This window comes from Anolis carolinensis, chromosome 2 (genome assembly GCF_035594765.1).
Source record: "Anolis carolinensis isolate JA03-04 chromosome 2, rAnoCar3.1.pri, whole genome shotgun sequence".
Lineage (NCBI taxonomy): Eukaryota > Metazoa > Chordata > Lepidosauria > Squamata > Dactyloidae > Anolis > Anolis carolinensis.
In genome coordinates, this window is record NC_085842.1 from 86,066,637 (window position 1) to 86,094,103 (window position 27,467).

Consider the following 27,467-nt stretch of genomic DNA (forward strand, 5'->3'; position numbering starts at 1 on the left):
ATGCAGGAAAAGGCCAACTTAAATTCTGTTTCTGCTTTATATCAGTGATTTCACAGAGCACTCTCCTACCAAAATCCATGGGCAAATTATGGATTTCAGTAACAAACTGAGGAAAGCAAATAAAAGGGTCAGGAAGTTCTTGTTCCTAAGATATGCTAGACATTTATTCCTAAATTTGAATTGCATGGTTGCCTCCAAATTTCTGTAGTGGGTACTGGGAGCAATAAAAATAGTTTTAGAAGCTGTATGGTGCCTATACCATCTGAAAACAAATGAGTATTGTGGGACTTTAACTGTTTTAAGATAGCTTTTAGCAATTTTCATGAAATATTGTAGCAATGCTGCAATGATGGCATTGAAATGAAGCTCAAGGACATATTTGAAAACTGAGGAATATAAATAAACTGACAATATCTTTTCAGTGGTGGATGATGGTTTCCATGCCAGCAGATTGATTAATCTAATTCAGAGTCAATCTAATCTAATATGTATTTTTAATTTGAAAATATACCAGAATTTTGTCAGCACCTTAAAAGCGCTGGGATTCAGCACTTTGGTCAGCTCTTTTAAAGTTTGGACCCCATCTACACTGACATACATGAATGCTAGATAATCCTGCACTGATTTTTTTGCAAGTTCATCCAAGTGAGCAGCACTTGAGCGAACCCCTTTATGACAGTAAACACCCCCCCACACACACACACACACACACACAGACATGTTCTATGCAGTGAAGACATGATGTGAAAACCAGATTGTTGTGGTTTCTTCCAATGAACTATCATGAACCATCGTTTCTACTGAGATCTCCCCAACTCTTTTTCTGTCTCCAGGCAATGTATGCTGCTGTTGCTTTCACTGGGCATCCTTTCAGCATAACATATCTGATCAATATAGAAGAAATATTAGCCAATATTTTACTCCACCCTAACATTACACATATCCCATATTGAATAGCAAAACTTCATTATATTACATAAATAAACAGTGCAGGAAACTATACTACAGCAACAATATACAGTGCTCATCTAGGACTATGATTAGTACTTTATTGTACATATACATTCACAACCATTCTGTGTGAGGAATTCTGCTTCCATCATTATCACCTCAGTGCAGTTATTGTCCATGTGTCACTAACAGAACAGTGCCCAATGTTCCCATTTTGCAGTCCCGGGCCTACTGGTCTGTAGCATTGTTGTTAGTTACTGTCAAGTCAGCTTTGACTTACAGTGCCTCCATTAATGAGAGACCTCCCAGTTGCCCTATCCTCAACAGCCCTGCTCAGATCTTGCCGATTCAGGGCCATGGCTTCCTTGATTGTGTCTATCCATTTGGAAAGTGACCCTCTTTTTCTGCTACCTTCTACCTTACCAAACAGTCTTTTCTAAATATGTTATATCTTACCATTATATGTCCAAAGTATCATAGTTTCAATTTAGTCACCTTCATTTCGAGGGAGAGGTTAGGCTAGATTTGTTCAAGGAACTATTTATTTGTAAGAAACAACATGAATAAAGGCTGCTTTTGTTGTCCAAACAGCTTTTTGCAGGGATGGCTGTTTCTGTGACTAGCAGCACAAGACTAGTTGTATTATGAACGTTGTAATTTGCTGCAGAGCAGAAAATCTGTAATTCAGAAAAATGTATTTTTCTGCGAGACATCTATATGTGATGTACATAAGCAATCTGCAGCTACCCTGAAAATCCCTTGGTGCTACTGAAGCAGAACTATTAACAGAATGTCCTGCCTTTAAAATAGAACCCTTATGTGCAGGTCCCGATTTTAGAAGAGAGTGATTGTGTAATTTAGTAATTGCCTCACACAAGCAGTTCCAGATACAATTTCATCTCTGGCCATTGATTGTAAAAGTAATGTATAGCCCCCCAGATGATCTCTAACACATTGTGTGACTAGTTTTTCTATTTTGTAACATATAGTAAACTCTGGCATACCTTGCAGAATTTCTGTAATGATCAACTTTCGATGTATCTTTTCCTTGTGATGCTATCTAGAACACCACTGCTGGGTCCTTATAAATGTGTATAGTATAGCAAGCCTAGGCATCAGCCAATATCGGTGCTGTGAGTCATTCCGAATGTGCACAATAAGAACATGAAATTGAAATATGTGCATCCATTTTGACAGGATTGGGAACAATTCTGTAAAGGAAGGAAGGAAACTTTGAAAAAAAAATCTAAGGAGTCTAATTTTCACACATACACAAAAATGGGGAATCCAATAAGGTCATATCTGAAGACAGCTGCAAATATCATGTCTGTGTATCAATAGTCAGACAACTGTGTTCCAGCTGGCAGATACCTTCTTATCAAGTGTTTCATAGAGTTATTCCAAGTTCTACTTAGAAATGACAAGAATGTCAGGGGTTCAAAACTGTATGAAATGTCCTGATGTACAGCGGAAGGAACTCTTCATTCCTCTTAGGGAGCCAATTATCTTCTTGCTGTGAAGTGGTCTCCTCAGGAACACAAGAACAACACAGACACGAAACTGCTCTTTCCAACTGGAAGGCTTTTCTTTCTTCAGTTGCAGCAATAGTACATATAGTACAAATACTAACGCAGTATGTACAACAAACTCTCTCTCTTCTCTTAGGTAAAGGCAAAGGTTTTCCCCTGACATTAAGTCTAGTAGTATCTGACTCTGGGGGGTTGTGCTCATCTCCATTTCTAAGCCAAAGAGCAAGGACATGTAGCCGGCATGACTGTATGAAGCACCATTACCTTCCTGTCAGAGCGGTACCTATTGATCTACTCGCATGTTTTCAAACTGATCATTTGGCAGAAGCTGGGGCTAACAACAGGAGATCACCTTGCTCCCCGGATTCAAACCACCAAGCTTTCAGTCAGCAAGTTCAGCAGCTCAGCGGTTTAACCATCTGCGCCACCGGGGGCTCTCTTCTCTTATCATCCGTCAAACTCCTTCCCTCATCAAACCCTCATCATACAAACACAGGGTTACTACAACCTATATACAATAGTCAGCACTGGCCACCACACCTCAATTATGACACCTGTGGTCAGGCTTGAGACATTGGTTCTGTTATCACTTACAGAAATGCTATGCAACATACAAAGAATTCATGGCCAATCCTACCATAATGGTGGTTGACATAACTGCTTTGGACAAAGAATTATGGATTGTATAGAGGAGACAAAGGTAGCACCCCCATAGCTGTTCCCCTTTGCTAGATGACAGAGCTATGAATAATATATGGCTTGCTTGACACATGTAAATAAACAAAAAACAATCTGGTGACACGGAGAATGTTGTCCTGCCGACTGAATAAGACTTAACAGTTATGTAGATCAATGCTTTTCCAAACTATCTGGAGTTCTGGCAAATTATGTTTTCTCAATATGTTTAAGTAACATATTTGTACCCATTACACTATGTAACAACATTTGAAAAAAATGTCCCTGGTTTGAAAGTGTTATTTCCTGTTTAATTGTGTAGTACTTACTTTGAAAGTAGCTGTTCTACCCCCACAATCTTTGTTAAATTGGTTGAGACTCTATGAGATATTCATTTAAAAACCATAGCAAAATTTGCTGCAGGATGTCCCACAAAAACAAAGTTTTTGCAGTTTAATATTTTTCCCTTGTTTTTATGATAGAGCCAATTGGGAAATGACATTTATAACCCAGGGACAAAAATCATGTTACATAGTATTATCTGTCTTGGAGATACTGTTCTGCAGTGGCTCTGGTCATTCCTGGAGGGTCACCCCAAGAAGGTGCTGTTGGGGGACACCTGCTTGGCCCCACAGCCTTTGTCCTGTGGGGTCCCGCAGGGCTTAATACTGTTTCCCATGTTTAACATCTACATGAAGCCGTTGGGAGAAATCATCCAGAGTTTTGGGATTCACTGCAGACCCTGACATCTGTACACAGATGATGCTCAACTCTATCACTCCTTTCCACCTGCTGCTAAGGAGGCTATTCAAGTCCTGAACCAGTGCCTGGCAGCTGTGACGGTCTGGATGAGGGTGAACAAATTGAAATTGAATCCAGACAAGACAGAAGTACTCCTGGTCAGTTGCAAGACCGAACACAGTAAAGGGTTACAGCCTGTGTTGGACAGGGTCACACTCCCCTTGAAGACACAGGTTCGCAGCTTAGGGGTTCCCCTGGACTCATCGCTGGGCCTGGAACCCCAGGTTTCAGTGGTGCCCAGGGGAGCTTTCACACAATTAAAACTTGTGCGCCAGTTGTGCCCGTACCTTGGGAAGTCAGACTTGGCCATGGTAGCCCACATTCTGCTTACAACCTGAATAGATTACTGCAACATACTCTACCTGGGGTTGCCACATAGAAAACAGAGGAATTCTAGACAGGAATCAATCAGGGCCAGCTAACACCTCCCAACAAATCATTTCCCCAGGCAGGAAGCAGCCAGACCTTGAAGCTGCCAGGCTATTCAATGCTAATCAAGGTGGCCAATTGAAACATTCACACCTGCCTCCAACAGACAAGAGTTCTTTCTCCCACTCTGGACATTATTCCACAGTTATATTAACCTCACTTGCCTAGTTGCAAACAGACCTCACAACCTTTGAGGATGCCTGCCATAGATGTGGGCTAAACATCAGGAGAGAATGCTTCTGGAACATGGCCGTGGAGTCCGGAAAACTCTCAGCAACCCAATATGTAATACTTTTGTGCATGAACCCAAATTCATTCCTGTTTCATATACACACAGCCAGATAGAAATCTCATACCCAATAATTTTAATAATGTTGTGCATGAAACAAAGTGTGCGTCCCATCCGAGAGCAAAGGCATCCCGCATTCCGGCTGGGGATTTTTTTTTTCGTGTCAGGAGCAACCTGAGTCGCTTCTGGAGTAAGAGAATTGGCCGTCTGCAAGGACGTTCCGCAGGGGACGCCCGGATGTTTTGATGTTTTTACCATCCTTGTGGGAGGCTTCTCTCATATCCCCGCATGGAGCTGGAGCTGATAGAGGGAGCTCATCCGCGCTCTCCCCGGGTGGGATTCGAACCTGGCAACCTTCAGGTCAGCACCCAACCTTCAAGTTACAATGATTTAATCCACTACTCCACCGGGGGCTCAATGTGGAAATAATAATCTGGCCCAGGCGGTGGGCGGGGCTTAAAGTTTCCGGGTGACGTCAGGCGGCGTGGCCACGCCCCTCCTGGGCGGCCCCTCGCGCCGCCTCTCCTGCCCAACTTTCCCACTCGCAACTCCACTGAGATGCTCAACTTGCGCGGAGCCGCGGAGCAGCAGCCCGGCCGCTCGGCTCCGTCTCCGTCTCCCGCCTCGGACGCCACGCCTCCCTCCGCAGACCCCCAGGCAGGCCTCGGCCGGGAAGCGCGGGGCCCGCGGCGAAACTGAGACTGAGGAGGAGGAGGAGGCGGGCAGCCCAGGGCCCCCCGCGCCCCTTCTCCCTCCCGCCCTCCCTGCCTTCCACCGGCGGAGCGGCGCTGCAGGTGAGCCTCGGGCAGCGCGCGGGAGGAGGGGGGAATCCGAGGGAAGAGTGCGGGAAAGGCGGCGCGCTGGCGAAGTTGCCGCGGAGCTTTCGGAAAGAGCGGCAACCTGTGGGTTGGGCGGGCTTTTGGGTTGCGGGGGGTGTGCGGGGATTGGGGCTTCATTCGTCCTCTAGTTAGGAGGAAAGGGGCGCGCCTTCGAAGCTCGAATCGGCGGAAAGGCGCCGAAGTTAGTCTGCAAAAGCCCTTCTCGCCTCCGACCCCCCAACAGCGGGTTGGGCTCCGTTGGGTTCTCCTCCGGAAAAGAAAGAGCAGTGCGGCTCCCGTTTGGACAGCACAGCGGGGTCTCTGGACAGCTCCCCCCCCCCCCCCCCATCTTCCGCCTGAGGCTCCTCAGAGTAAACTCCGGCGCACCTGGCAGCCTCCCCCCAGGCTCCTCTCCGCAGCGCCCTCCTCCTCCTCGCTTTATCCCCCCCCCCCCGGCGCTTCATTAATAAACAAACAAACACATAACGTGTTGTCGAAGGTTTCATGGGTTGCTGTGAGTTTTCCGGACTGTATGGCCATGTTCCAGAAGCATTCTCTCTTGACGTTTCGCCTGCATCTATGGCAGGCATCCTCAGAGATTTGTGAGGTCTGTTGGAAACTAGACAAGTGGGGTTTAGATATCTGAGGAATGTCCAGGGTGGGAGAAAGAACCTTTGTCTCTTGGAGGCAAGTGTGAATGTTTCAATTGGCCATCTTGATTAGCATTGAATAGCCTTGTAGCTTCAAGGTCTGGCTGCTTATGAACTCCGTGAACCAACCTGTATTATTTGAGAACACAGAAATGCTGAACAACCACTGTATCAGACTACACAGAGAAGCCGCTGAAATCACAAGCACATGGACAATTTCAACAGAAAGGAGGAAACCATGGAAATGAACAAAATCTGGCTACCAGTATTTTAAAAAATGCTCTAAAATCAGGACAGTAAATAAGAAATGACACTCAGGAAACATAGGAATTCCAGACACGAAACAATCAGGGCCAACTAACACCTCCCAATAAAGGATTCTATCAGGCAGAAAGCAGACAGGCTTTGAAGCTGCAAGTCTATTCAGTGCTAATCAAGGTGGCCAATTGAAACATTCACACTTGCCTCCAACAGACAAGAGTTCTTTCTCCCACCCTGGACCTTCCTAAATCCCACTTAACTAGTTTCCAACATATCCCATTATGTCTGAGGATGCCTGCCATAGATGTAGGTGAAACATCAGGAAATAATGCTTCTGTAACATGGCCATACAGCCCGGAAAATTCACAGCAACCTAAGCACATAATGATGAGTGCGCGCCCCTTACCCTCAAGCTTTATAATGAGCCTGAGGGGCTTGGTGGGAGATGTGGATTCTAGGCCTGTATTAGGTCCAGATGGAGGGCTGAAGTTTGCCCATGGCTGTGTTAGAGGAAAGGGGCTGCTGTCCCCTCCACTGGCCTGAACCTTTGCCCTGAGTGGCCTGAGGACCCACCACAGCCCCCTTCCCCAACCAACTTCGCAGCTCCTACTTTTGATTTCCTTCTTCTCCCCCCAACCCAACCCCAATACTTCTCTGCCTTTCAACTCGCACTCTCATTACCATGACAACCCCAAAATGTCACCACGAAAGATGCTGTCTTAATTGCGGGTTTCGACGGGAGGTGGCGGCCGAGGTGGGTGCAGGAGGAGCAGAGAAGAGCAGCATGCTTCAGTTCAGATCCAGGCTGAGTTCATCCCTGAGGGGCAAGGAGGGGAGGGAGGGAGAGGACACTGCCAAAGGCCTGGGCTCGCATGCCTTTGGAAGGGGGGAGAGGGATGTATAGGTGGAGAATGGGGACATGTTTGGTGCTTGGACAGAAATGAAGCTTGCTCACCCTTGTGATGGGTCCTGTAGGCAGAGCTGCCTTCCCTTGCCTTGCTTGTTCTGCCTGCATCTGTTCCTCTGTGGCTTCTTAGCTGAGTGGGCTCTGGGTGAGGGGCCATGCAGGCCACTGCTTTGGGGCTCATCCTTGAGGAAAGAGCAGCAGGGGAGCTCCCACCTGGGTAGGGAGGCAGACCGAGGGAGGACTACTTTGTTCTCAAACATCTGGGGTGCATCTACACCAGGCATGGACACACTTTGGCCCTCCAGGAGTTTTGGACTTCAACTCCCACAATTCCCAAAACACCTGGAGGGCCAAAGTTTGCTCATGCCTTCTCTACACTGTAGAATTAATGCACTTTGACACCACTTTAACTGCCCTGGCTCAATACCGTGGCATCATCAAAGCCATAGTTTTACAAGGATTTTAGCCTTCCCTGCCAAACAATGCTCATCCCTCGTCAAATTATAAATCCCATGTTTCCATAGCATCTAGTCACCACAGTTTAAGTGGTATCAAATGGCATTAATTCTGCAGTGTAGATGCACCTCAGACAAAACTCCTGGGATTGGAAAGGATTGGGCAACATACCAGGAATCTGCTGAAATTGCTTCTGAGACCCTTATTAGTGTTTTCCCCCATATGCACTTCTTTCTTAGGAGGACAGATTTCGGGGGACTGGAGTTAACTAGTCAAGGAAAATGTATCGTCCACTAAAAAAACCCGTTTTTCACAGTGACACACACATAGCGATACAATGTATTCATTTAATGAACAGATCAGTTCAGAGCCAGACAGCAGATCAATCAAAGTGCAAAAAATCCCACGTTTAATCCATAGGCCCGCAGCTTGTGAGTGCATGTTTTAGTACCTGTTAACAAATTCGGAAATCACTCCAACACACTTCCTCTGCTGGGGGGAGAGGGAGCTGAGGGTGTTTACAAAATCAATTTGAACTTAATTGGTGCATCTTAGGTTCCAAGCGCTGGATCACATTGCTGTTAGTTTTCAAAAAGAGACAACAAAACTATCCCAAACAGAAGAATCATTTGCTGCCGTCCCTGGATTCATATTGGCCACTTCCATTGTATTAATATCTTTTCTTTGGACTGGTAAGGAGTTGGAAAGGAGCAGCCACACCACACAAACCATATCCCAGGGTGGAGAATAGGATTGCAGCTGCCATTATCCCTGATATTTAGCCATCCTAGGCACTAAGGAAAGTGGGTACTAACAGCTGTTTGTGCCAGGTGCTATTCTTATTATCAGTAAAGCTGCAAACCAATTAAAGCAAATGAGTTGATTGATCATCGCATTTTTCAATTAGCACATAATCAGTTCATGCAAATAGCTTTGCCTTTTATCAAAGCGTTGTAATAGACAGATATCTGAGCAATTGTGTCTGTTCTAATAGGAAGAACAGCTACTGCTTGAAACGAAAGGCAGTCTTTAAGATTAGCTTCTCCACTCTTTATTACTGTCACAGGCCGGAAATAAAGGGCAGTACTCTTATCCCAATCTTCCAACAGGACAAGGATATCTAAAGTCCGCTGATTAAAATGTTCCCTTCTAATTACAACAGACTCTTCAAGGCTGTTGTTCACTGATCTGTTCATTGCGTTATTCAAATCTAGTGGCACTCAGAGATTCCTTTGGTTTCCGAAAAGCTATCAATGAGCACACTCTGAACCCATGCTATTCCCCATGGAGCATTTTGGTTTCTGTTCAATTCAGTTCTTCTCAGAAGTATTTTGGGTTTGTTGTCTCCACAGTGACAGTTTACTGTTTTAAGAAATACATGGTACAGTTGCCCTCCTCCATATCCAGTTTCTGCATCCTCAGATTTAACCATTCACATCATGAAAAACAAGTCACTTCTGGTGTGAGAGAACTGACCGTCTACAGAGACATTGCCCAGGGGACGCCCAAATGTGTTACCATGCTGCTGAGAGGCTTCTCTCATGTCCCCGCAGTATGTTCTCCAGTCACTTCTGACATGATTTTAAAAAATCATGAAAATCGTTCCACTAAAAATCCAAAAAGCAAATCTTAATTTCATTGTTTATATAATGTATGCCATTTTAAAGTGCCATTGTATATCATGGGACTTGAGCATTCATGGATTTTGGTGCCGGGGGGAGGGGGCAATGGAACCAAATCCTAGCAGATACCAAGGACCCACTGTAGTGGTTTGAGTGCTATAGAGGGGCAATTCAGCCGGCAGCAAAATGTCTTGTTCAGGCCCTGAACATAAGAATATCTCAAGATTCAAATCCCCACACAGTCATGAAAATCCATGGGGTTACTGTGGGTGAGGCAATGGCAAACCTATATGAGAAATAATTGTCAAGAAAACTTAGTGATGTAACAACAATGGATCACCTAGGCAGGTATTTTAGGCTACACTTGGTACTGGCCATGTCAACAGAGACTTCTAGGAGCTGAATATCACAATCATCTAAACTTAAGGATCAAAATTTCTAATTGCTTATTATGATTTAGGTTTAGAAAACTCCAAAAAACATAAAATTGTGTGCTTCCCCTCCTAATCCTTGCTTGATTTTGTTGTTGCATGTCTATTGAAAAGAGGTTTGCCTTTGCCTTCTTCTGATGCTGAGAAAGAGTAAGTTGCTCAAGGTCACCCAATGGAATTCCATGGCTGAGCAAGGATTCAAACTCCAGTCTGCAGAGTCATAGTCATAGCACTACAACACTCTGGCTTTCCCTTGTTTAGTCATAAGTACATCACACTTAACTGATTAACATGCCTAGAATTGTAGCCTCAACATTTTAGTGTTGTACAGCTGGCGTCAGTATGCTGTGAATTGTGTGAATATTTTTCTGCAGTTAACGCCCATTCAGTTGCATGATCACAATTCACCTGCTACCCACAGTTAAAAATGCTGAAGGATTTCATGCAATCTGTTTTTTTTTAAGTGAAACCTACTTAGTTTATAATTCCCAATATCATATGTGGCTAAGAATAAGAATTTGGAAATGTTACAATTTGGATTACAAGTCCCCCAAATTACAGGGCCAGTGATACCTGCCTGAGTAATCCAGGAACTTGAAGTCTTAGAGAGTAATGTTCCCAGACTGACAGTAATAGGATTTTTCCCTCAAACTATATACCTCTCTGAATATGAGAATAGTTCTTGGCTCAAAAAATTCATACTACAAGAAAAAATGCATCAAAAGAATATTTTATCAAGGGATCAGTTAAAATGGATTTTTGTATCTTTTAAAAACTTGCAGACTCATGTCTTTTAAAAGCTTGCATCTAAAACCTTGAGGACAAAATGGACTTACGACTAAGCAAATGTAAAACTGACATACACTGGACATAGACATATACATCATAGAATAATATAGCTGGAAGAGACCTCATTGGCCGTCCAAGCCAACCACCTGCCAAGAAGCAGGAAAATCGCATTCAAAGCACCCCCGACAGATGGCCATCCAGCCTCTGCTTAAAAGCCTTCAAAGGAGGAGCCTCCACCACACTCTGAGGCAGAGAGTTCCACTGCTGAACAGTTCTCACAGTGACCTGTTGAGGAGTTTAGGAGAATACTACACCTATTGGGGGTACAGGACCCTTTGCTGGATCAATTAGCTTGCTAGTCTTCACCAGCTCTCCCTGTTTATAAAGTATCATATTTAACACTGTGTTGTACGTACAGTAGAGTCTCACTTATCCAACATTCACTTATCCAACGTTCTGGATTATCCAACTCATTTTTGTAGTCAATGTTTTCAATATGTCGTAATATTTTGGTGCTAAATTCGTAAATACAGTAATTACTATGTAGCATTACTGCATATTGAACTACTTTTTCTGCCAAATTTGTTGTATAACATGATGTTTTGGTGCTTAATTTGTAAAATCATAACCTAATTTAATGTTTAATAGGCTTCTTCTTAATCTCTCCTTATTATCCAACATATTCGCTTATCCAACGTTCTGCCGGCCCGTTTATGTTGGATAAGTGAGACTCTACTGTATTTGAAACTGGGCTCCTTCTGATGATTGTTTTCCTTTGAATCATTTGCATCCAGCCTTTAGTCAGTCACTCCTACCAGTGTCATAAATGACATGGAACATTATCTGGGGAGGACATATGAAACCTGTGAAAGAGTACTTGATATGGAGGACTGTGAGCCAAAATTATGTCATGATTTCACTATGTCTCTGGAAAGAAGGCTTTAAATCTTCACTCAGACCCGGGAATTCATTGGATAACTTTGGATACTCTCTCAGCCTTAGGGGAAGGTAATAGCAAACCTCCTCTGGATAAATCTTGCCAAGAAAAATCTCACTTCAAGGCTACCATAAGTCAGAGGATTCACTTTAAGGTTACCATAAGTCACAGATACCCTGAAGGACCACAACAACAACAACTGTGATCACAAAGGTCCATCAGGCCACCCTGATACAAAGCACACTTACTACATCCACTGATCTTCTACAGAAGAAGAAGAAGGCTAGTGGTTCTCCCTCCCAATTCCTTGAATTTCTAAATCCATGTCTTAAACATTGTTGTTACTGTTCATGGCATGTGGGCATCTTTCTCCATGCATTAAAAAAATATCCGCATTATGGGCTGCAGGGTGTCAAAACAGAGTTGCTTTTGAGGATGAAATGTTGTAGCTGAGGAACAGATTCTGAGCAGAGACAGCAAAAGAATCCTTTTCAGGCTTTTGAAAGTGGCTAGAAATAGAAAAGGCTTATGCGTTTCTCTCTTCTGCTGGTATGTATCAAGGTTCCTCTGTTGTTCTGAAAGCACATTGATCAGCAGTGAGAGAGCAGGTCAGAAGAAATGCACGTACAGCATTACACTATGTGAAGCAATGCCTCTCCAAAATGACTCTGAGCTTCCTTAAAACCTGTTGCCTTTCTCCAGTCCCATGGAAAACTAGAAAGAGCCTCTTGAGGGACAACTGTTGGCATCCCTTTTGGAGGAGAAAGGGGCACCAGCAGGGAGGGGTGCTTTGTTCATGTCTTTATTGCTTACATGGAAGATCTGTGGTGCCGTAGTCCCTCTGCTGGCACAGCTCATCGCTGATCTAGACCCAGTGTTGCTTTGTGCGATTCTTCACACTATAGCCATCCTTTGGGGATGAATCTCTAGGTATTTAGCTGGGTGAGAGGCACACACTTTGTTTCTGGAAAACTATCAGCCTAGTCATGTAAAAGATGTAGTACCTTTGATGAGTCTTGAGCAATCTTCTGCCTCGGGACTATCTGCAGGCCACCTAGACTGCCTAAAGTGCCCCCAAATGAAAAATAAACTGAAACTAGAAGTGGAACAAAACCCATTTCCAGCTTTGAAAGCTGTTTTTTTTCTCTTTAAAGACCAGAGGCCCCCTTCAACCTATTTAAAAGGTGGGTTGCCCTTCTTGGTGGCTTCATTGCAATTTTTCTTTCAGTGAAATCTGGAAGAATGATTGGCCTCTGTTAAAAACAGCAAGTTACACTTTGTCTGTTTCTAATTTAAAGAAATAATTTAATACTGCCCAAGCATCAATTGCCGTCTGGCAATTTAAAACTATTTAAAAACACAAAATGGTTAGTAGTGGCCAACAATTCCCTGGGTAGTGAAGGAAAAGGTTTTATTCTTCTGTGTTCTTCCCATAAGAGTCTTGGTGATAGTCAAACGCATTTTTAAATAACAGAGAGGAAGGCGTAATGTTATAGAGAAAAGAATCAGTGGTTCAGTGTAAGCCGCCCGAGTCCTTCAGGAGCTGGAGCTGGGTGTAAATAAAGTTTTATACAGCAACTCCAAAGTTTTATTATTATTTATTATTATTATTTAGAAAATGTTCATTTGAAGACATGCACTCCCAGAATTCCCATGCAGAAGAGGGGATGGTGGAAACTGTAGCCCAAAAACTAAAATTTCCAAACTCTGGTTTGCTGGTTATTTGTTTATTTGCTATGATGATTACTGATTGCTGTTGACTGTGGCCTGAATTCACAGCTAAAGAAACCCCAGTGAATCAACTGTTAAATTATAAGTCAAATGTTACTGATGCAGTGGATCTACTCTAGTGAGAACTTGATATAAATTTTAGGCCCCAGTGATAACTTTATTTTGCAGCTGACCTCAGTTTTCTTATTGCCTTTTATATGTATTTCCTTCCTGATCTCTGCTGTATATACTATCTTTGGGCCAGCAGTGACTAGTGTAGTATTTTATTTTGGGAGCTTCCCTTTTTTCTTAAAACTGTGGTAAAAGCTGATGGTGTAGTTCAGATGAATGAAGTCCCTATTCAGGACCAGGCCCCGAAGGATTTGAGACTGCCCATCTCAGGTGGCAGATTTGATGTGGTTAAAGAGAAGCAAAAAATCAGTAAGGCAGTTTATTATATTTTTACCAACGTGGTGTATGGCACCTTTTAAATTTTCTGTTGGGCAGCACATTTGGGAATTTGCCTCTACTTATGATAACTCACAGCAGGTTTGTGCATTTTTTGGTATCTTGAAGGTAATCTAATCCAACTTTCACCAACCTGGTGCTTTCCAGGTAATTTGAACTGCAAAACCCATCAGCCAAAGCTAAAATAGCCAGTATGAAGAAATTATGGGACTAAGGCCCCATTTACACTGCCATATAAAATCAGGTTTATTTGTTTTGAACTTGATTATGTGGCAATGTACACAAATATAATCCAGTTCAAAGCAGATAATCTGGATTTTGTATGGCAGTGTAGATGGGGCCCTAAGAAGTCCAGGGTACCTAAATACCCTAAAGACACGAGATCTTGTCTGCTCTTAGAAGCTCAGCAGAGTCAGCCCATGAATGAGAGAATGCCAGTGCATGCCAATCGCCGTAGTCTATATTTCAGAAAAAAAGGACTGACAAACCTAACTGTGAGGATTCCTTGCCTAAGAAAACCCCATGAAATTTACCGGATCACTATAAAACAACAGTTGACTTGAAGGCATGTGCACACAGAGACCAATTGGGGAAAGCTGATTCAGTTCTGTTCCAAGCAGACATCTTGCAACTACAGCATTGTGGTTAAGCAACTGCTATATCTGTGCAACAAGCCTGATGCTTCTTAGGTCCCTTTGACTCACCTGTACAAAATCCACATTGAACTGGGTTATGTGGCAGTGTGGACTCAGATAATCCAGTTCAAAGCAGATATTGTGGATTGTCTGCCTTGATATTCTGGGTTATATGACTTTGTGGAAGGGCCCTTGGTCAACTGGAAGGCAGGAGCTTAGAGAAGATATGTCTACATTAAAGACTCTGATATGCTATGGCTGTGGTATAGAAAAGGTAAAGGTTTTCCCCTGACGTTAAGTCTAGTTGTGTCCCACTCTGGGGGTTGGAGCTCATCTCCATTTCTAAACTGAAGAGCCAGCGTTGTCCATAGACACCTCTAAGGTCATGTGGCTGGCATGACTACATGGAACACCATTACCTTCCTGCCAGAGCGGTACCTATTGATCTACTCACATTTGCATGTTTTCAAACTGCTAAGTTGGCAGAAGCTGGAGCTAACAGTGGGAGTTCACCCCACTCCCCGGATTCGAACTGCCAATCTTTCGTCAGCAAGTTCAGCAGCTCAGCAATTTAATCCGCTGCACCACCAGGGGCTCCTATGGATGTGGTATGTGTGCTATTAACTACCCTGCTTTTTACATTCATTCTATGTAACATTGGAGGGTGTTAATCTTGGACCTGGAAAATAATTGTGGGAATTTATGTCCTAAGAAATTAAATGTTACATGAAAGGTTTATTTCACCCTTACTATGGATGGAATTCATAGTTGACTTCAGTATGGCTCATGAGATAAGAGCATGAGATCACTTGCTTTCCTGTGAAAACTTGAGAGCTCATGTGCTTCGCCTTTGGCATAGCTAGGAGGAGTGTGGGGGAGTGAATTTGCCGTTGGTTGCCTGCTTGCTGCTGTCCTTATAGCTCCAAGAATGTAAAGGAAGACTCTACCTGTATGGGAAGATGTTCTTTGTTTACAATCCCACTTTTTAAAGCCTTGGTCTTGAGACCACACCTTTGTCTGGGAATTTATTCTAGTTTAGACATTCTATTAAACAGTGGCATGGGTTTTATAGGCCTGTAGCATAGTCTGTCACTGTGAATTAAGCTTCCTGTCAGGTTTTCTTTGCTATAAAATACCTGGTGTGTAGAAATATGTTTTAATATGTGTATTTCATAGAATGTTCATAATAATTATGTATTTTAAACTATTTTGTAATTCACCTCGAGCTATGAAAAGAGGAGGGTAAGAAATAAAATAACAAGAAGAATGTTATTTTATCTATAAAATCTACTTAGCATCAGTGATGTGTACTAGTTTTAATAAATATTTTGAGAAATTTGGAACTGGGTCCATTTCTAGCTCAGAACAATGCATCACAACAATAATACACAAGTGGATTTCAGTGCACAGATTAGACTATTCAGAATCCTTGGAGGTGAAAAAGGCCCTCTTGATTGATCACTACTGCTGTGTAAATTATTGACACCTCCCCAAGGGCAAATCTAGGAATTTGGGCCCAGTATAACTGGTTAAAAAGGTTTAAGACAGTGGTTCTGCATCACTGCCCTTCACATGTCTTGATTTGGCAGGAATAGTCCCAATTAGACCTCTGTTATTCTAATTTTCATGTGCTTTTAATATTTCTCTCTCTTCCTCTCATTTTCTTACTTTATCCTAGGCTTACTTCACCTGCTATAAATAGAATTCAAAGTACAAAAGTAAGATGCTCTCAAACCAGGGTGGTGGGGAGGAAAGAAGAGAGTGGTATCTTGTCTTTCCGAATACACTAGATTCAGGCAAAAGCGGACTGCTGCAGTCTCTCCTAGCTTGTGTGTTCTTCCTCATTATAACTTGTGCTATCTTGGCCAATCTGATGTTGCTTGGCCACACCTGTCCTGGATTTCATCTGTGAAAAGTTAGAGGGTTTGGGACTTCTGACCCCACTACTTCTGACCATTGGCCATGCTCTCTGGGCATTTGGGAGATAAGTCCAAAACATCTGAAAAATCAAAGGTTAAGAACTACTGATCTAAGAAAAGTAGAATTTACTCATCTAAGAGCGAAGTGCTTTTTGTTGCAGGGAGGGGGCTAATAGTCAAAGTAAAAATGGCTTCACTCATGGGGACAGATAACTCATCAACAGGGTTGAAGATCAAACATCTTCACCGGTATCTGATCTTCAGGAGAATATCCCCTTAAGAGCAACTTTATGAGGCATTCAGCCATTAAATGTAATCAAAGACTAACATATTGGCATAATGAGTGTTACAAATGTTAGCAAAGGATGACTGAAAGCAACAGTACTGTAAGTTGGAAATCTGTGATGTGGGAATAGGACGTAGACAGGAGCCATCTGTAAATAATAGAGTGTAAGTCTTTTGGTGGGACCTAAAACTTGCATGTGTCTCTCTTTTTAGGAGAATGGATGCATTAATGTATTCCACAGCATGCCTTGTTTTGTTGGCACCGTCAAACTGATTCTTTGAAAATTTGCTTTTGAGGTCTTTCATGTTCAAGCTATACAATCCAATTACTCCTTTCAAATTCATTTATCATCCTGAAGTGCATGATTCAGACCCATCTTGCAGGAAGAAGTGTGATAGGTTGCCCATTTGCTACCATTACTTTTGCTGGTACACTGATCTCAGCAATGAGTTGATAGAGTTTTATTGTTCGCTTGTTTCTATGGTGAGTATTCATTTTCAAGGTTCTTGAGAGCTAGGGCGGTGTAACAGAAAAATATGGGACTTTGGGTGTGAAGATGGAATGCAAAACACTACTAACTTGAGACCAGTCACCATGCCTATATAACCTACATTTCATATATCAGCTTAACTCAGTTTTGGACTTTAACTATCAGAATCCTCCAGCTAGTATGACTGTTAGTCATGCTGTCTCAGGGATTCAGGAAGTTATGGCTCAAAAGGTTATTTTCCGAGCTTTGCGTGATTGATTTCCCCCATGAAATTAGGAAAGTGAATGACAGAGGACTGGATAGGATTGGAGCTGGGATTTCAAATATTGTATGTCCACTGATATCTTTGAGAGCAAATGAAAAATGATAAGCATTTATTTGATTCTATTCTATATGAATCCAGAGGTGCTTCAGTTAAGAATTATAGTGTTTGCACTTTTCTATGAGGTCCAGACACACTACCTGCTAGCAGTAGCCCTGCTGAGTTTTCCACTGATATTTTCATAATCATAGAATCATAGAATAGTAGAGTTTGAATTTGTCTTAGTGTGCACACACACAATAAAAGATTAAGGAAGCAAAAATGGAAACTGCCAGATATCTTTTGAGGGGTAACTTGGAATTATTTACCTTGAAAAAACCAAGACAAAGGCCTGAGTGGAAGAGCTAACAGAAGACTGTAGTGCATCTACAATATAAAATATGTGTAGTTTGGCACCACTTTGTCATGGATCAGTGCTATGGAATTGTGGGATTTGTACTTTGGTGAGGCACCAGCACAATTTGGCAGAGGAAGCTAAAGAGCTTGTAAAATTGCAACATCATTATTTCATATTACTGAAAATACCACTTAAAGTGATGTCAAATTGCATTAATTTTACAGTTTAGATGCACCCTGTGATTTAAAAAAAAAAACAAGACTCCAGATCCATTCTATGGTAATAGCTTTATTGAGTCAGCTAGAATATACAGTATCAACACCAAATTTTAAAGCTTCACTTCTTTTTCACCAGGCAGACTTTTAAAAAATAAAGGGAAGTGATAGTGTTTTGACCCTAGTTCCTCTGTTCTGCTTTAGGTGATATAAAAGATATATATAGATGAAAAGTGATCCCCTCCCCATGCAGTTTATAGCCATAAGTTTGGTTTCTCCACTTGGAGTTGCAAAGCACCTGCTTTGTCAACATCTGTCCAGTTCAAGCCAAGGCTAATATGATAGAGAAATAAATTTAGCCTTGGACTACTAGGAAGGAAGACTGGGGTGGAATGCAATTCATCTTGTCAAATTTTGCATTTTCACATGATGTCTTTGTTCATTGGCAATGTGTATTGTGTGGGGGTGGTGTGTTAAGTCTCCCACTTTCTACTTCAGGAATTCCATGAGAGCATGGTACCTAATCCTACTCATTTAGTAAGTATTTATATTTACATTAGGTTAGTGTGGGATGCAATGTGGGAGGAAGTTATTTTTCTGTCAGCACAGACAAATAGTGTGAGATGTGGCATTGGAGGGAACTGGTTCTGTGATGGCCAATCCTGAGGAGACCAACTAGCCTTGGTTTTGTCTGTGGTTGTCAGTCAAAGCAGGTGATGTGTAGATGGGGAATTGTTAATTTCATAAAGCAGAGCAACTGTCGCTATTAGGGGTGGATGATACAGAACCAAATGATGCAAGATCTCATTCAGTATTCTTACATTTATGGGATATGTTGCCAAATGTAATCAAATATATTTCCGCACGCTCTCTCCCATGCACATGTCATATTCAGAAATTGGGAAGAGGGAACACTGCACAGAACAAAATATTACAAACGCCACTAGTGATTATATGTTACAGCTGTAAACCAAACATTTAGACCTGGTAGAAAACAGTTGACTAATCCTATATGTCGATGTGAAAAGCTTGAGGCAGAGGGCACTTCCTTGTCATTTTCCAATTTAAGTTGAATTGAGGGGTTTTCTAGGCAAGATTTCTTAGGGGGGATTTGCCTTACCTTCCTCCGAGGCTCATAGACTAACTTGTCCAGAGGTCAACTAATAGGTTTCTATGGCTGAGCAGGGATTTGAATCCTGACTTCTGCTACACTGCAAAATTAATGGAATATGACACCATTTTAACTGCCATGGCTCAATGCTTTGGAATCCTGATATTTGTAGTTTGGTGAGGCACCAGAACCCTTGGGACAAGAAAACTAAAGACCTTTTAAAACTATGGTTCCCAGGATTCCATAGCAATGAGCTATGGCAACGTTCATTCTGCAGTGTGGATGCACCTCAGTTTCCCAAAGTCCTTATCGAACACTCAACCACTACACCGTGCTGGGCCTATTATACCAAGGAATGTCAGAGTCCTGAGAGCAACATATATGTTCTTTTCTCCCCACCATAGCAACCTGAGTGTGGAAGTGGTGGAGGACTCTTGTGTTTTTCTGAGTGCTATTCTCTGTTACTAGATATACATCAGGCTTCCATGATATCCTCTGATGAATTCCATGCTAGTTATTTAACTTTGTTCAATTGAGAGGAGCTCATATCTGATCTATGGTGTGTCACCAGTGTCACTGGAGTCAGACTTTTCTGAACAGTCTTCTGCTCTTACTTTTATTATATAATCATCTGAATCCATGTCTATCACCAATCCTGTTGCCTTCCTATAAAGCCCAAGAAAACAATCAACCAAATGCCGGATTTAATGTAGGAATGCCTATAATACTGCTTCACAGAATAGCATCTTTTCTGCTATCACTTTTTAAAATATTTTCTGCCACCCAACTTCATTTTCCTATCAACGATGCTCAGATTAGATTTGGTACAAGCAATCTGGGAGAAGTTTGTTTTTTTCTGCACTTGTCTCTTTCTGTTCTCATCACAGTTAACTTCACACAGATGGACAACATGGAAGAAGAACTAGCAACAAGCATCTTTTCTAAGGTCATGGTGGGAAAGTTCTAGCATAGGGCCTGACCAAATCGTGATCCAAAAAACGTCACAAACCCTGGTTTTAGTAGAGCATAGAAAACAACAGATATTGACAAAAGCTTTTCCAGAAAATATGGTTTTTGATGTGCTGTTTGCAAGGAGTGAATAAGATGACACCATGCAGGTGTTTAAAGACACAGGTCCAGATTTTGGGCAAGGTGGAGCTGGAGTGGTGAAGTGAAGTGGTGAAAAAGAAAGTTGCAGTCAGAGGTGCATAGAAATAAAGTGTTGGGGGGCCCTTCAAAGATAAGGATGCAAGATTTGGGCTGGATCCAGGAGTAAATAAAATAGTTAGTTACTGTAGATGTAAAATTATCTGCTGTCAGGTGTTCAGATTCATTATGACTTTCAGGTTGTAGCAATAATCTACAGATGAGATTCTTGCCATTGCTGTTCATTTTTATTGCTGTGTTCCTCAGTTTATCAGCCTCTTTCAGCTGAAGTGAATCTGCAGGGTCCCTGACACATTTGCCTTTAAGCTTTGTATAATAAGGAACTGCCGTTTTCTTACCTTTGTGATGGAATGCTTCTGAGTTAGCAGAATTACACAGTCTGTTACTTTCTTTCTGAGCCATATTTCATTCCTGGAAATGTAGTGAAGCCTTGGTTTAGAGGGGGAAAGGGGGATTCAAAGCTCTGTCGGGCAATTATTAGCACATCCTGAACACGAGTAAGAGTGGAGTTTGGTGGGAAGCGGTCTGAAAACTCAGGCTTCCAAAAAGAACCAGGAAAAAGAAGCGAGAGTATGATTTAATCAAAGTCTGTTAATTTACTGCAAGCCCTAGGTATAGCTTGGAATGGACCAACTTCAATTTTGTATAGCTAACTTCTTTTTTACTAGAATCCTGGTAGTTACCATTTATTTTTAGATTCATCAAGCACAAGTATGTGTACTGAAGATCTATTAACAGTTTGCATAACTAAACTGAATTAATTGATTCTGAACATATGAATACATTAATTCATGCTGAATATCCTGAATAGGTACTGTTGCTTTAGAAATAGTGTTCTGCTTGATTCGACCCAAGCTAACCGAATCCAGTGTGGTGTACTTGTTTGGGCATTTGACTATGACTCTGGAGAACAGGGTTTGAATTCCCACTCATCCAGAAAGCCCTGTAATAGTTTCGCCCTAGAGTTGCCAGTTGGAAATGATTTGAAGGCACCCAACAACTACAACCAAATCCAGCATTCATTACAAGAATTTCAGCCACTTCTTATGAGCCAACAGAAATGGACCATTCATCCACTGTTGGACCATGTTGGGATTTTTGCTCCCTATGCCACCCACAGTTTTAAAATACTGGTGTTAAAAGCTTAAATGGCACTGTGAGAATGTTTACATAGAATAAGGAATCCTCAGGCTGTGAACATTCTTAACTCTGTCATTTGTGCCATTATTAATAATTCCTCCCACTTTTTTCCATTGTCTTTCCCACCTACTTGTTAAGTGCTATTTCAGATAGAATAGTAATCTGTTGAGGAGGGCAAATGCTCTTAGGTATAGAGAAATAGAGGTCATACATCTAAGCACAGCATGATCACAATGTTTAATTCTAGTTACTGTGCGGGGGGAGGGGGGGCATGCCCATGCCTTCAAATTGCTCATTGACTTATGGCAACACCATGCATTTCATAGGTCCTCTGAGGCAAGGATTATTCAGAGGTGGTTTGACTTTTTTTTCTGCTGAAATATGATCTACACCTGGCATCTGCTGGCAGTTTCCCATCCAAGCACTAACCAAGACTGACCCTACTTAGTGTCTAAGATCAGCTGGTGTCTGGCACCTTTAGGTTATTTAGGCTTACCTCTAATCTCTGTACAAGTGTACAAGTAATTCCTAAACAGGCCTTCCTGATTTCTTTCCTGAGACCAATGCTTATGAAATTAAGCCATCTGGATGTTGCTGAACCATTGTTCCCAGAATCCCCAAATGGCAAGACCAATCAGTTGGGTCTGTTGGGAATTGGAGTCCGACACTCTCTGGGAACCCAAGGTCAGAAAGTGTTACTTCAGAGTAATTCTTCAGGTTGCCCTTGCCATGCCTTTTATCCCCTTGCCTTCATTCCTACCAGTTCCCATGCATTCATATTTATTCCTTGCCAGTAGAATAAGTAGCATAATGCCCATGTTTGCTTTCAGATACTTAATGGAGATAGGATTGACTTGGATCTTAAGCATGATCTTCTTCTGCTTTAATCAGTTGCATTGGTGACAATCATAGTTGTGTAACCTTGGCTCTATCCTTCGAGCACAACCGAGGGAGTTTAACAGAAGAAGAAATAATTAATTTAATCAAAAATCTCAATGGTACTGTGATGTATCTGAAAAAAGCAGTATCTAAACAAATTCCTTTGGAGGCACTCACTGTCCTGTAGCAAAATTCTGCCCTATTACATTACCTGACTTCTACATATCTACTAATTCTGTGATTACAGGGAAATAAAACCTGTCAAATCCCCAAGCAAGATTTATTCTAGCATGCCCCTTGTGCTAGTTTTGGTTTAAGGTTCCATTATCCTTTTACATTTTGGAGATGGTTTCTGCTCTCTTTGTGCTTTTGACGGAGTTAATGCATTCAATTTGCAGGGCAGTAATGGTCAGGGATCTGTGACTATTGCAAACTTGAAAATCAATACTGGGCTTGCTCAGATCTGATCTTCTGATCTTTGATTAGCTCTCATGGGGGAGAAATACAGTGTTCCTTGAAAAATAGTGCTCTTTTGAATAATAATTCACTGCTGTGATACACATGTTTTGCCCTTGTTACCCAGAGGACTGGCACATCAATGAGGCCTGGTAATGGACCCTAGAATGCACATTTATCAAATGGTTTGAATGGAGGAAGAAAGGGCAACCCATTAGTTGTCTACATCCGATAATTTCAATGTTTGCTAATTGTAAGGCATTGTGCCTGCTATACATTTATATTTACTATACATTGTAAATGTTCTATTTATAGGAGATAACAGTATAAGAGTCTTGTTTGCTGTATGTACTTGGCTGTTGAGAACTCAGAGCCCCTTCATACTTTCTATATATGCATATAAGAAGCTTCCCATGTATGCTTAAAGCAGATAATAAAATAAACATGCTTTTCACTTGGCAGCCAGTCAGAATTAACCATTGTGTACTCTTGATGTGAAGCCATGGGTCTAAATCCAGTTGATGGTCCAAAGTAAAAAGCCTGTTTCGATCATTGAAACTAAATGTTGAATTATCAACATTGATTCAATAGGTCTATGTAGTTGGAACAAGCCATCTAGTTAACTGGATTTAGGTTTGTGTTTGTAGCTATGTGTAATGTTTGGCGCACACAGACATATATATTCACGTGTCTTGTTTTCTTGAATATTAAACCCAGACTACTAAATCAATCTATATGTGGTGAATGATATCCTTGGAAATTTTCCTCATGGCTAGAAACCCTGGAAAATCAAGGTTCTTGCTTATATGGAGAACCTCCACATTTAATAGTCCCTCTTCTTCAGACCATTGCTTTCTACTAGTGATGGACAGTGGAGGGTGGCATGACTAGTGTAATCCCATCTTTGCATTTCTATTTAAAGGGGATGAGGGAACAACTGAATAGGGCTTTGGCTAATAACCACTCAAGTTGAGTGGCTGTTATTGTATTGAGGCAAATAAGCATGCCTTATCCACCCTCAGACATCCACATTTATGCATTCTTAGAAAAATTAGACCAGTTTTCTGCCTGCAGGAGAAAAAGCTGGATGTTTTCCCATCATACATCACTTCACAGCTATTCCTATGTAGAATCTTCTGTACTCTGTGGGATTTTATTGCAATTCCTTTCAAGCTTTGAATGGCTTTTGAGAGAACATAGGATATATCTCAGATATAGAGAAACAAGGTTCCTCAAAAAGAGCATGCTACTTTTTTCCTATGTCAAATGCATATAAAGATGCTGGAGATCACTTGTGAACATGACCTTTAGTTCTTGTCTAGAAATAGTTCATATCTGAGTTCTGTTAAAATCAACGGAACTTAGAAATTTAAGATAAATGAGTCATACTTAGACATTTGATTTCAGCTCCATTTTCCATGCAGCTAACCTTTTGTATGCTGGTGCCTGTATATTTGCATCTAGCAAAATGGAGAATTTGGAAGAATAATTAGCCAGGAAACTTGCTGTTTGTACATTTTAATATTATCAGAGACCTCTTCCACACATCTGAATAATCCCCCAATATCTGCTTTGAACTGGGATATGTGGCAGTGTGGACTCAGATAACCCAGTTCAAAGCAGATATTATGGGATTTTCTGCCTTGATATTCTGGGTTATATGGCTGTGTAGAAGGGCCCAGAGTTCCTCAGTGTTTTGAAGATACCAAAGTGTCAATTACACTGTCTTCAGTGTGGATTGAAAGCTGATAAGTAAAAACAATGATGTTCAAAACATTTAATTTATAGATTGAGCTTTCTCCAGCCATATAGGTCCACTCTGAATTCCATTTTATTTCATTCCAAAGCAGACGTGGTCAAAGTATATTCCCCCACATATATTGTTGGACTACAGTGCCCAGTATTCTTCACTGTTGGCTATGATAGATAGAGCTGACAAGTTGCAATCCAGCTATATCTAGCAACTTACAGCCCCTTCCACCAAATTAGAAAGTGTGACTAAGGCCCCTTCCACACAGCTGAATAAAATCCCACATTATCTGCTTTGAACTGGAATATATGGCAGTGTGGACTCAGATAACCCACTTCAAAGCAGATATTGTGGGATTTTCTGCCTTGATATTCTGGGTTATATGGCTGTGTGGAAGGGCTCCAAGATGTGGAATCCAGGGACAAGTTTAGAAAGGATAAAATAACTGCATAAAAACTCTCCTGCTTACATGTTAAAAGCCTGATTGAATAATTATAATGAATAAGAATGGCTTTGCTTGCCAGTGAAAGAAAAACAGAGTGCCAGCCAAGTCTTTGACAGAATGGAGTTCCAGAGGGTGGTGGTAGCCACTGAGAAACTGCTTCAGGGATGATCAAGGCCATGGGCAGCCTGTTCTGATATATTTCCTGCAAGCTCCTAAGGAAACCTGCTACTTATTTGCAGCCTTCTTCTCAGACTGGTTATGCTCTTGGTACCTGAAATGGAACTCTTCTCGGTTGTGATGAAAAATGATTTCTAAGGGTCATGGATGCTGTTTATCTCATTTGTTTTAGTTTTTAATCCATTCCTCCATCTAACTTTCTGCCCCCGATTGCCTCCCCTTCTCACTGCCCAGTGTAAGAGCATCAGTCTGTTCAGCTAACATGAGTTTCTCTCAGCTGGAGATGCCACAGCCTTTCCTTGCTACCGACTTCCCATCTCACATTTTGGTGTCACTTTCTAACCCTGGCTGTGTTCTCAGCCCCCGTGCAACCATACAATCTGTCTTGGTTTCCCCTTTGGAAGATTTCTCGTGCACTGTACCATAATGAGGCTGCTCCCTGGAATGAGCAGACTGCAGCTTAGCACGTCCTCCCACTGTTCTTTTTATTCACACAGTTTATTCTCAAAGCTTCCCAAAATCCCAGCTTCCTCACAGAATTGCTGTAGGCCAATCTTTCCAAACTTGGCATTCTCTGGGTGTGCTGGGATTTTTTTTTTTAAAAAAAACATCCTCAATGGCTGTCTTATCTGGGAATGCTAGAAGTTGTAATCTAATATGTTTAGAAAGTGTCACAATGGTGGAGGACTGATGAAAAGCCCTCCAAATCTGTGGCGCTTTTAGTTAAATCAATCTGTATATCTTTGCACAAGAGAAGAAAGGCTCCCTTCCTCAATCACTTATTTTCTCATTGATCTTTTTATACCTTTTTTTGAAATTATTGTTATTGATATAATACAACTAACCTATTACATGATGTGCTTTACACCTTCTTAAAATGTTAAATATATCAATACTACTTATACCTTTTGATTTTCCTCTAAAATCTCCCCCTCTTCTAAAAAATAAAAAATAAAAAACAAGTTAAACTTGACTTCCCACCTTTCCACTCAAAGACATTATGTGTAAAAGTAATTACCATCTCATTGTTTTATGTATAAGTAAAATTTAAATTTCTGCCCTCTTGACTCCTTACTCTTACATTTAATCTTCAAAACCTGCAAAGGGCCTTCACCTTTTCTTTCTTTTTAATAAAATCTAGAAAAGGTTCTCAGAAATTTTAAAAGGTCTATTGATTTATCTTTTATCAAACAGGATAATTTATCCCTTTCTGCTAGTTCTATCATTTTTATAATCCAATTCTCTCTTTAGGGTAGCTCTGTGTTTTTCCACTTTGGGGGATATAGTTTTCTTGCTGCTAGAATCATATAATGTAATGTTTTAAAGTTCAGCTTTTTGTTCTGTTCCTTGCTCTTTTTCAAAACCTGACCATTGGTGTTTCTAGTATTTATGATGGTGGGTGATATAGATAAGTTGCAAATAATCCACTAGAAGAGACGTGACCAAATAAGAAAAAAAAAATGGATAGGACTCCTAAGCTATTCTTGGAGAGGGATTTCAACAGTTGCAACTTGTCATGCAGGAGCAGAAAAAGCAATCAAGCCCTCCCCCCATCCCACCCCTTCTGCACAGTTAATTATAGTACAAGATTCCCACCCCTGCTTTGCAGCTGGCTAGCCATATATAGAATAGGAAGATGAAAACAAACATGGCATCCAATTGTTCTCTTCCAGATGTTGGCCAAGGATCTATAAGGACATTCTCAGGATACAGATAAGCATGGTAACAATATTCCTCTATACTTCTTCGCACAGCATGTCTTTGTTCCAGAACATCATGCTCACTCGTTGCTGTTGTCTCCACCACTCTTCTAATGCCTCTTTACTAGTCCTAGTGGTAACCATTTTCTGCAATCCTGCTGCCATTCTTCAATTCCACTGTTGTTCACTAGTGCCAATCGCAGTTCTTTTTTACCCAAAGGTTTGCCATATTCCTTTGTGGCTTGCTGGTAGTCTTCAATTAGTGTGCTTCAGTCTGCATTGTCAACTGGGTCCACAAATGAATCAGCAAGACTCTTTCTTCCCCATGACCTCAAGGGGAATACTTCAAAATTTCTTTTTTACTTCAGAACTCCTTCCAGTACTCTGTTCTAGGTCAGATTCTTTGTAGTAAGCATTGCAACCACAGTACAGAAGAGAGGCCTTTTTTCAGGCAATAGAAACCAGCATGCAGAATCCCAAAGCTCTGTTTCTTTGAAAGTAAGTGAGAACATGATGTGCTTTCTTGTAATTTTTGATCTTAGAAGTACATGGCACAAAGTTGTATGAATTTTCCTGGCAGGAAACACATAAATGTAAGAAATAAAGAATTTTCTCACTACAGGCCAGAGTACTATCAAAAAACCAAAATCATTGAAATGTGACATCATTATGTACCATTACTGTACAGTGCTCTGGCCTCTAATATATCAAATAA

At 41.5% G+C, this 27,467-nt stretch overlaps 1 protein-coding gene across 1 annotated transcript in view; it reads left to right on the forward strand.

The window, feature by feature from the left end:
- The first annotated feature begins 5,332 nt into the window (after window positions 1–5,332).
- camkv (CaM kinase like vesicle associated) overlaps window positions 5,333–27,467 on the forward strand; it is a 72,731-nt gene continuing 50,596 nt past the window's right edge. Inside the window, exon 1 of the mRNA XM_062970109.1 lies at window positions 5,333–5,468. The gene's annotated coding sequence lies outside the window, so the exon portion shown is untranslated. The remainder of the gene's footprint in view (window positions 5,469–27,467) is intronic.